The sequence below is a fragment of the Chiloscyllium plagiosum genome, chromosome 16 (assembly GCF_004010195.1).
Source record: "Chiloscyllium plagiosum isolate BGI_BamShark_2017 chromosome 16, ASM401019v2, whole genome shotgun sequence".
Classification (NCBI taxonomy): domain Eukaryota; kingdom Metazoa; phylum Chordata; class Chondrichthyes; order Orectolobiformes; family Hemiscylliidae; genus Chiloscyllium; species Chiloscyllium plagiosum.
Genome location: NC_057725.1, coordinates 56,404,655 through 56,413,995, shown reverse-complemented (window position 1 = coordinate 56,413,995; position 9,341 = coordinate 56,404,655).

Here is a 9,341-nt window from a genome sequence, read left to right as displayed (position 1 = left end):
TCACCTGGAAGGTGTGTCTGGATAGCAAGGCGGGAGGAGGTAAATGAGTAGGTATTGCATCTTCTGCGATTTCAGGGGAAGGTGCCGTAGATGTGTGGGGAGGTGTTCGGAATGAAGGAGGATTGGATCAGGTAGGTCTCTGGGGAAGAGTGGGAAGAGGGAATACCATCCCCAGCCACCATTTGGCCTGGCCACTCCTTCACCTGGCCAAGCTCATTCTCATTTTGAACAACTTCTCCTTTCACTCCTTTCACTTCCTTCAGATCAAAGATGTGACCATGGGCACCCGCACGTAGTTATGTTACGGCAGTATAATGCTCTGATTTGACACCATCTGGATACCACACCACAAGACTGATATTTTGTGCTGAATACCACACCACAAGACTAATATTTTGGCCTTGTTTCAAAAAGGCTAAAAATTAAGGTCACATTCCCCCATGACATAAGGTTTGTACTCCGTAGAATATAAAAGAATAAGCATGGTCTAATTGAGATTTTTAAAAATAGTTCAGTAAATTATATGGACAGAAATCATTTCTTCTGTTGTGAGAATCTGGAAGAAGGGGAAAGCATTAAAATTAAAGTTCGATTGTTGCTGGTGATATCAGAAAGCGCTAAATGATCTTAAATTTAGAGTTGTCCAAAACAAAAAGCTGATGCGGCTAGATCAATGGAAAATGGATAGAGTTTAGAGTCATGGTTAGAGCACAAAAGGAAACCATTTAGCCTGGTGTGTATCTGCTGGCTGTCTGCAGGAGCACTTGAGCCAGTTCCACTCCCCACTCTATCTCCATAGCACAGCATTGTTTCTTTTTCCATTAAATTCTTATCTAATTCCCTCTTGAAAGACACACTTGCATCTGTTTCCATCATATTCTCAGATAGTGTATTTCAGATCAAAAACTACTCACCACATGACAAAAGACTTTCCACACGCTGTCTTTGGTTCTTTTGCCATTCACCTTAAATCAGTGTTCCCTAGCTTGTGACCCTTACCCCTATTGGAACAGCTTCTCTGCATCCAAAGCTGACATGATTTTATTTGTCCTTTATCAAATCTCTTCCTAACCTTCTCTGCTCAAAGGAATAGAGCAGGCAAGGATATTATGAGTTACAGAACCAAGAACAGAAAATGGAGTTAAGGCATAGATCAATGAGATTTAATTGAATGGCAGAATACTTGAGGGGCTGAACCTCCTGCATCTTTCCCTTTCATTCCTCTCTGTAGTAATAGTTGTGAAGTCATACTGCTCACTGATGCACAATGCCCAGTTATTACATAAAGTGAGCTCTTTAAATCTATGCCAGGAAAATATGTACTTTTCACTGTAGATTCAATTCAGAAGGACTGTCAAGGCATGAAAGCACAGTAAAAAATCATGATTTTATAGTAAAATTACCGAAATACACTTCAAAACTGTCACATTTGTTCTACTGCCTTGACAGTTTGTATAAAGATTTTTAAAGTCTCAAATAAAACATTATATTAGCACCTTTCACACCCCCAACCTATCCCTAAGCATCTCATAGGCAATTAATTGCTTTTAGAAGTTCAATCTCTGTAATGTTGGTCAGCACAGCAGCCAATCTGTCATCCTTGCTTTTCTTGCACATCACTTTAAATCTATGCCCTCTATTCCTTTTATGAGAGAGAACAGCCTCTCTCTCTCTCACCTCAGAACTTCCTTCTCTCCAAGGAGAACAACCTCAGCTTCTTCATTGTATCCTCTTTACCAAAGTTTCTCATTCCTGCAGCCTTTCTTGTAAATCACTAACACACTTTCTCCAATGCATTCACATCTTCCCTTTAAATTGATGCCCTCAACTGTACATAATACTGCAGCTGAAGTGAAAGGTCCGACAAGCATCTTTTAGAAATTCAACATCACCTCCTTGCTCTTGTACTTTGTGCCCCTATTAATAAAGCTGAGCACACTGTGTCTCTCTGCACATAGCCTGCACATTCAATTATTTGTGCACATATACACCCAGATCCCTCTGCTCCTGCACCCCCTTTGGAATTGTACCACTATTCATATTGTCTTTCAATATTCTTACCAGCAAAGTGCATCACCTCACACAGCTCTGCATTGAACTTCATCTGCCACTTATCCTCCCACTCCATCAACTTGTCAATGTCCTTTTGGAGTTTCACACATCCTGCTCACAGTTTATTATTCTTCCAAGTTTAGTGTCATCTGCAATCTTTGAACTCAACCCTGCACACCACGATTCAGATCATTGATATGTATTAGGAGAAACAAAGGTACCAATACCGAGCTTGGAAAATCTCTATGACAAAGCTTCCTCCAGCCTGAAACATATCTATTGACTCTCTGTACTGTTCAGGCAAGTTCATGCCCAGATTGCTACTCACTCTTTTATACCATAATCTGTAACTCCTCACAAGCCTGTTGTGTGGTAATGTGTCAAATGCCTTGTGACACAACATCAACTTCAAAAAAACTCCAGCAAGTTAGTTAAACATGATATTCCCTTTAGAAATTTTTGCTGACTCTTCCTAATCAACCCATATTTTTCCAAGTTAAAAATCACACAACAGTGTTTGTGGAATTTAACCACCTGATGAAGGAGCAGCACTCCGAAAGTTAGTGCTTCCAAATAAACCTGTTGGACTATAACCTGGTGTTGTGTGCTTTTTAACTTTGTCCACCCTAGTCCAACACCAGCACCTCCAAATCATATTTTTTCCAAGTGACTGCTGATCCGAAACATGATAATCATTTCCAAATGTTTCTCCACTGCCAAAGTTTAACTACTCATCTGTAGTAGGCTGTAAAAAAATCTTTCTTGAACAACTCTGTAATATTTGCAGTTCTCCAGACTTCTGACACCTCCTTGGAGTCCAGGGAAGACTGAAATATTATAACAAGCACCTCCACAATTTCTACCCTCATTGTCTTCAAAATCCTTTTCGCATCTTATCTGATTCGAGTACCTTTGTGCTTAAATTGCTAACTGGCTATGCAAAACCTTTCATGAAAATGCCCTTTTGGCAATTTTTTGACAGAGAAGCTAAAACCCACTGGCATGAAATCTCTCTGCAGGACATGTTTTGGCTGCCCTAAGCAGACAGAAAGGTCTGGAAGGTCAACCTGGACTGTTGGTGCTCCCGGTCTGTTCTGGGTACCTCCAGATGTTAAACCATCCCACTTCATTGAAGAGGGTGGAAAATTCAAGTTGGCTTCTTTTTTAATTCCATTTACAAGGTTTTTAATTAGTCTAATTGACTGCCCACCTAATGGGGTGTGGATATTAACTGGGGCACTAACCCCATCTCCCCCAAGATCCTTAGTACCAGGAACAAAGAGTCAGAGAGTCATAGAGTTGTACAGCATGGAAACAGTCCAACTCATCAGTGCTGACCAGATATCCTAAATTAATCTGGTCTCACTTGCCAGCTTTTGGCCCATATCCCTCTAAACCCTTCCTATTCATGTACCCTTCCATTGCCTCTTAAATGTTGTAATTGCACCTGCCTTCACCACATTGTCTGGCAGCTCATTCTGCCTGAAAATGTTGCCCCTTAGATCCCATTTAGATCTTTCCCCTCTCACCTTAAACTTATGCCCTTTGGTTTTGGACTCCTCCATCCTGGGAAGAAGACCTTGGCTATTCACCTTATCCATGCCCCTCATGATTTTATAAACCACAGGATATAAAATTGATTTGAAAGTAGGAGACAGAAGTTGGTGAAGGGTTGTTTTTCAGATTGGAGGCCTGTGACCAGCAGTGTGCCGCAAGAATCGGTGCTGGTTCCACTGTTTTTTGTCATTTATATAAATGATTTGGAACACTGTTCGGAATGCGGCACAGTGGCTGGAGCTGGTCTTTTCCAAACCCTTTAGCTCCACTCCCAATAGAGAAAAAGGCCAAAAAGTATACTGACATCAGTGTTAATCTATCATCATCTTGTCTTTCCTGGCTAATCCTTTCACTTTATTGCAGGTTTTTCAAAGTCAATATAGTTTACTAATGTAAGGTGTGGGGTTCCTGAACTATGAGGTTGGAAGCTGTGGGTGGGAGATCCCATGGACCTCTGCCCTGAAGCTTTTCAGCCACATTCTGAATCAGACTCGCTATCTCAGCCATATCTCCTTCCTCAATACAAACTATCATCCCTCAGACCATACACAATCACATCACCTCAGGGGATCTCCCACCCACAGCTTCCAATCTCATAGTTCAGGAACCCCGCACCACCTGGCTCTATCTCCTACCTAAGATCCACAAGCCTGACTACCTCAGCTGACCTATCGTCTCAGCCTGCTCCTGTCCCACCCTGTCCTATCCCCCGGTCCAAGAACTCCATACAAACATTCGGGACACCACCCACACTGTCCACCTCCTCCAAGACGTTCTGGCCCCAACTCCTCATTTTCACCATGGACAACCAGTCCCTATACACCTTCATTCACCATGACCAGGGCCTCCTTGCGCTCCATTCCTTCCTCTCCCGATGTCCCCACCAGTACCCTTCCACTGACACTCATATTCATTTGGCTGAACTGGTCCTCACCGTCAACAATTTCTCCTTCAAATCCTCCCACAACTCCCAGGCAAAAGGGGTAGCCATGGACACCCGCATGGGCCCCAGCTATGCCTGTCTCTTTGTCAGCTATGTGGAACAGTCTATCTTCTGCAGTTACACCAGCACCAGTCCCCAACTTTTCGTCTGCTACATTGATGACTGAATCAGTGCCACCTCGTGCTCCCAAAAGGAGGTTGAACAGTTTATCAACTTCACCAATATGTTCCACCCTGACCTTAAATTCACCTAGACCATCTCTGACACCACTCTCCCCTTCCTGGACCTCTCCATCTCCATCAGCAGTGACCAACTCAACACTGACATTTTCTACAAACCCACAGACTCCCACAGCTACCTGGATTACACCTCCTCCCACCCTGTCTCCTGCAAAAATGTTTTCCCTTATTCCCAATTCTTCCTCCTCCATGGAATCTGTGCCACATCTGCCCTGCACTCTCAGCTACCTTCCCCCAGCCGCACCCCCCTCCCATTTATCTCTCCACCCCGAGGCTCCCAGCCTCATTCGCAATGAAGGGCTTTTGCCCAAAATATCAATTTTCCTGTTCCTTGGATGCTGACTGACCTGCTGTGCTTTTCCAGCACCACACTCTTGACTCTAATCTCCAGCATCCGCAGTACTCGCTTTCACCTGCAAGAAATTTGGAGCCTATTGTGAACTGTGTTTTTATGCCTATGGATTCCTGCAAAGTGCAGATGATCAGGAGTCGAGGAATTAAGTTGCTGATTGGTTCTGAGCTAAGTAGGCAGTTTGGAACTGGAAACAAATTACAGAAACATAGACTACAGATCCAAAGGGAGAGAAAGACACAGGAGTATGTGTCATCGTGCTCCCCAACAGAAGCTGCCTGTTCACTGCAGTAAAAGAAAATCAGTTTATCATGGAGAAAACCAGTTGTCCTTTCTAAAGCAGTTGTTGTGAGCTGTGACTTTTGAATTAATAAATCAAAAATGTTTTACAAGTGAGTCATCCACACTGTACTTCTTATAACTAGTAGACACTTCTAGAGAATTACAACTCAATACCAAGGCCCAATAAAATATTTTCTCTATTTTTTGGCTGTGTGTGTGTGTGTGAGAGAGAGAGAGTGCACTTTATATGAGATTTAGAGTTTTAATTAGTAGTGTTATATGCTAATAGTTTATATCTGTTTACCTGTAGCTATAGCCTAATTACATACAATAAATAATAATTCTTGTTTAGCACAGATACCTGGTGTGTGCTTTCTATAATCTTGATTTGAAAATCAGGGAGATTGGAGTACTATGTGTACTTTACACTAAGTATGACGTTAGAAATAGCAGGGCTTGGTTTATGGCATACTAACTTAGTTAGTCATAACTCCTCAACCTTCTAACTTCTGGAAACAAACTCAGTTTTTCCAGCCATCCTCAAATGTCACTTGTTCCAGATATCAATCCAGTAAGTCACCTTTGAATTGCCACCAACATCCTTCCTTAAACAAAGAGATCAAAACTGCACACAATATACAAAATTTTGATCTCACTAGCATACTGTATAACAAAAGCATAGCGCCTCACTTTTCTGTTAATTTCACCATGTATTAAAGGATAATATGCAATCTACTGCCAAATACTGTTAAATAGGTATTAAATACTGTGGGCTTTAATGCTAATTCAACTTTGTCTTAATTTAATAGCAGCATTTTTTGCTTTTGATTGTAATATATTGATTCTGATTGCTCTTCATAATTAAGTGCCATATCATGCCCCTATTTACATTTGGAGTTAATTATTTCCTCAGTGAGTTGATTGCCAATACAGAATGCGTGGCAGTTCAACAGTAGGAGACTAAGCGTGCAACACAATTGTTTTGCTTCGTGAAACAAAAAGGGACAGTCTGCTGCTCTTATCAATAAGCAAAGTGTTAATATATTGAAAGAAGAATGCCTCTTTTTCCCTCTTAATTTGGTGTGCAATATTTGGATGCTTGGCTGGGTTGACAGGAGACTGTATTTCTGTGTCCTTGATTAAGATGGTATGTAATTTGTCATGGTGAGAAGGTGGGAGGATGAGTAGGTAGCTTCAATATATAATTTAAATGTTTTCTCTTTTGACTCCAGGTTCCTTTCAGTCATGCTCAGAGGTTTGCTCTCTAAGTTTTGCCGGGCCATCACTTATTGTCTATCCCTACCTGACCATAAGAAGTTAGTGATGAGCCATCTTCTTGGTCACTGAATGGCTTTCAAGGATATTTCATAGGGTATTTAAGAGTCAACACGTTATTATGGGTCTGGAGTCTAGATAGGGCAAAGATAGCAGATTTTCCTCTCTACCAGATTGTATCTTTACATGGTTGCTACTACAGGTACAACCTTATTTTATTCTTCATGGATTTAAATCACTGAATTGTAATTCCCTCACTTTGCTGGTAAGATTTGAATGCATTTCTAGAAATATATATGGCACAGAAGGAAGCCATTAGGCCCATCAAGCAGAGCCTAATCCCACCTCCGGTTCTTGGTTTTGAGCCTTGACACCACTAATGCATATCCAAACGTTATTAAATGTGATGAGGATTTCTACTTCTGCAACACTTTCAAATAGTGCGTACTTGAGCCTCACTCCCCTCTGGGTTGAAAAATTACTGCTCAGCTCCCCCATAATCCTTCTCCCAATTACTTTAAATACAAGCTAATTTATTATTGAATTCTCTGTTAGTAGACATAGGTCCTTCCTATCCATTTTATGTAGGCCCATCATCATATTTATCTCAATTAAATCTTTATCAACCTTCTCTGTTCAAGGAAAATATCTCCAGTCAATTCGGTCATTCATCAAAGCTAACATTCTCCAGTCCTGACAATGGCCTCAAAAATTTGCGATGTGGATTTCTAATGCAATCACATCCTTCCTGTAATGCTGTACCAGAACTGCACACAGTATTGCAGCTGTCATCTGAATAGTGTTTTATTCAGTTCTTGCATAGCCTAAATTCCCTGCTGGTATATTCTGGATCTTGGACAATAAAAGAAAGTAATCCACATGCATTCTTGGTCACCGCATCTGTCTGCTTCATGAATCTGTGGTCATGGTTTCTCTGGTCATTCATGTTTTTCAGAGTCCAACCATTTGTTATGCTTTCCCTTGACATGTTTGTCATCCCCAAATGGATTAACTTAAACCAAATGTAGTTTGCCATTTGTCTGCCCATCTGATCTACCCCATTGAGTAGATTGACAGTTTTTTGTCCTCATTATTAGCAAGAACCAATTTTAATATAATCTGCAAACCTTTTAGGTATTTTGGCTACTCTTAAATCAAAATGATTGGCATATAGGGCACTGACAAGGGACCCAGTACTGAGCCTTGTGGAAGCCACACCGGCAAAAGCCTTACAATCATCCATTTACAATAACCCTTCACTTTCTGTGAAGAGTCAATTTTGGATCCCAGTTGTCAGCTTTCCAGGGATCCCATGCACTTTTAATTTTATGTCCAGTAGCATTGCTAAAATCCATTGCATCAAGCATGCTACTCTTGTTGACATTATACATCACCTTGTTAAAAAATGCAATCAAGTTTGTCAGACGTGACCACTCTTTAAAAAATGTATGCTGGCTGTCTTTGATTTATATCTGCCTTTCCAAAACAATGAATTGTACTTCTCTTAGAAGCTTTTGCCAACTATTTCCACCAATATTAAGCTTACTGGTCATTAATTGTTCAGGCTATCCTTTTTATGTCTTTTGTCCTGAACCACAATGCCTGATTTGTGAAAGCATGAAATAAGAAAATTGTTCATTCCACATGGACACCTTTCATATTAATAGGTCCTACTTTTCCTCTTGTGTCCAAATCATTAGTACAGCCTTTGACATGCTAGTTCAGTAATATAACCCATCTGATACAATGTTCTGAAAGCTGGAGTAATCTGCTTGGATTGGAATGGGAAGGATTGTTTAAATCTCCTATGTTACAACCAGGTAAGGATGGATGGGATTGGCTTCCTTTCTAACCTCCATCAGTTGGTCACAAAAAGATTTTATTTCTTTTTGGCATATAGCAATAACACACTTTAACTTAGTTCACTCGTTCAAAATTAATGAGCCAATTGTAAGGTTTTCTTAAGTGAAAGAAAGATTAACTTTATTATACACGAATGCTGAGAAAAAGGATCCACAATATTAAAATCACACACATGTCGTTATCAAGTATTTGAAAAGTGGAGGATGTCTAGTACAAAAAGGAAGATAAAAGAATATGTAATTAAAAAGTTGTTAGCTTATTTGAAGGGTGGGATTTAACCTGAGGCCATGGTTGTACCCTCAGCATTAGGAAAACATGTAGGTATCCTTGGGTTCTCAGTAAATGGACATTTTGACAATTTGTTTTATCACTGGATGTTGTCTTTTGAGAATTAAAGCAGAGAGCAAGATGATCTCCCATGGTCTTTTGCTGTTACAAATCTATTTTTCTTTCTCAGCTGCTCTTTATAAGCATCAGCTGTGTGAAATATAGTTCATTTTAGTAATCCCATGTCTGGATTCACTAATGTCCCATTGCAGACAAATCTTTGATTCCTACCATGTTTGAAGCTTATCCAAAAATCAAACATGAGACACATTAATTTTCAATGCTTCAGATAAAGATATTAATTTCAGCCCAGACTGATTCATACTTATTGATAATTTAATGAGCTGGTTCAACCTGAGATCAAGTAGGAGCATCCGAGGAGCAGGAGAATCGACGTTTCGGGCATAAGCCCTTCTTCAGGAATGAGGCTGGTGTGCCAAGCAGGCTGAGA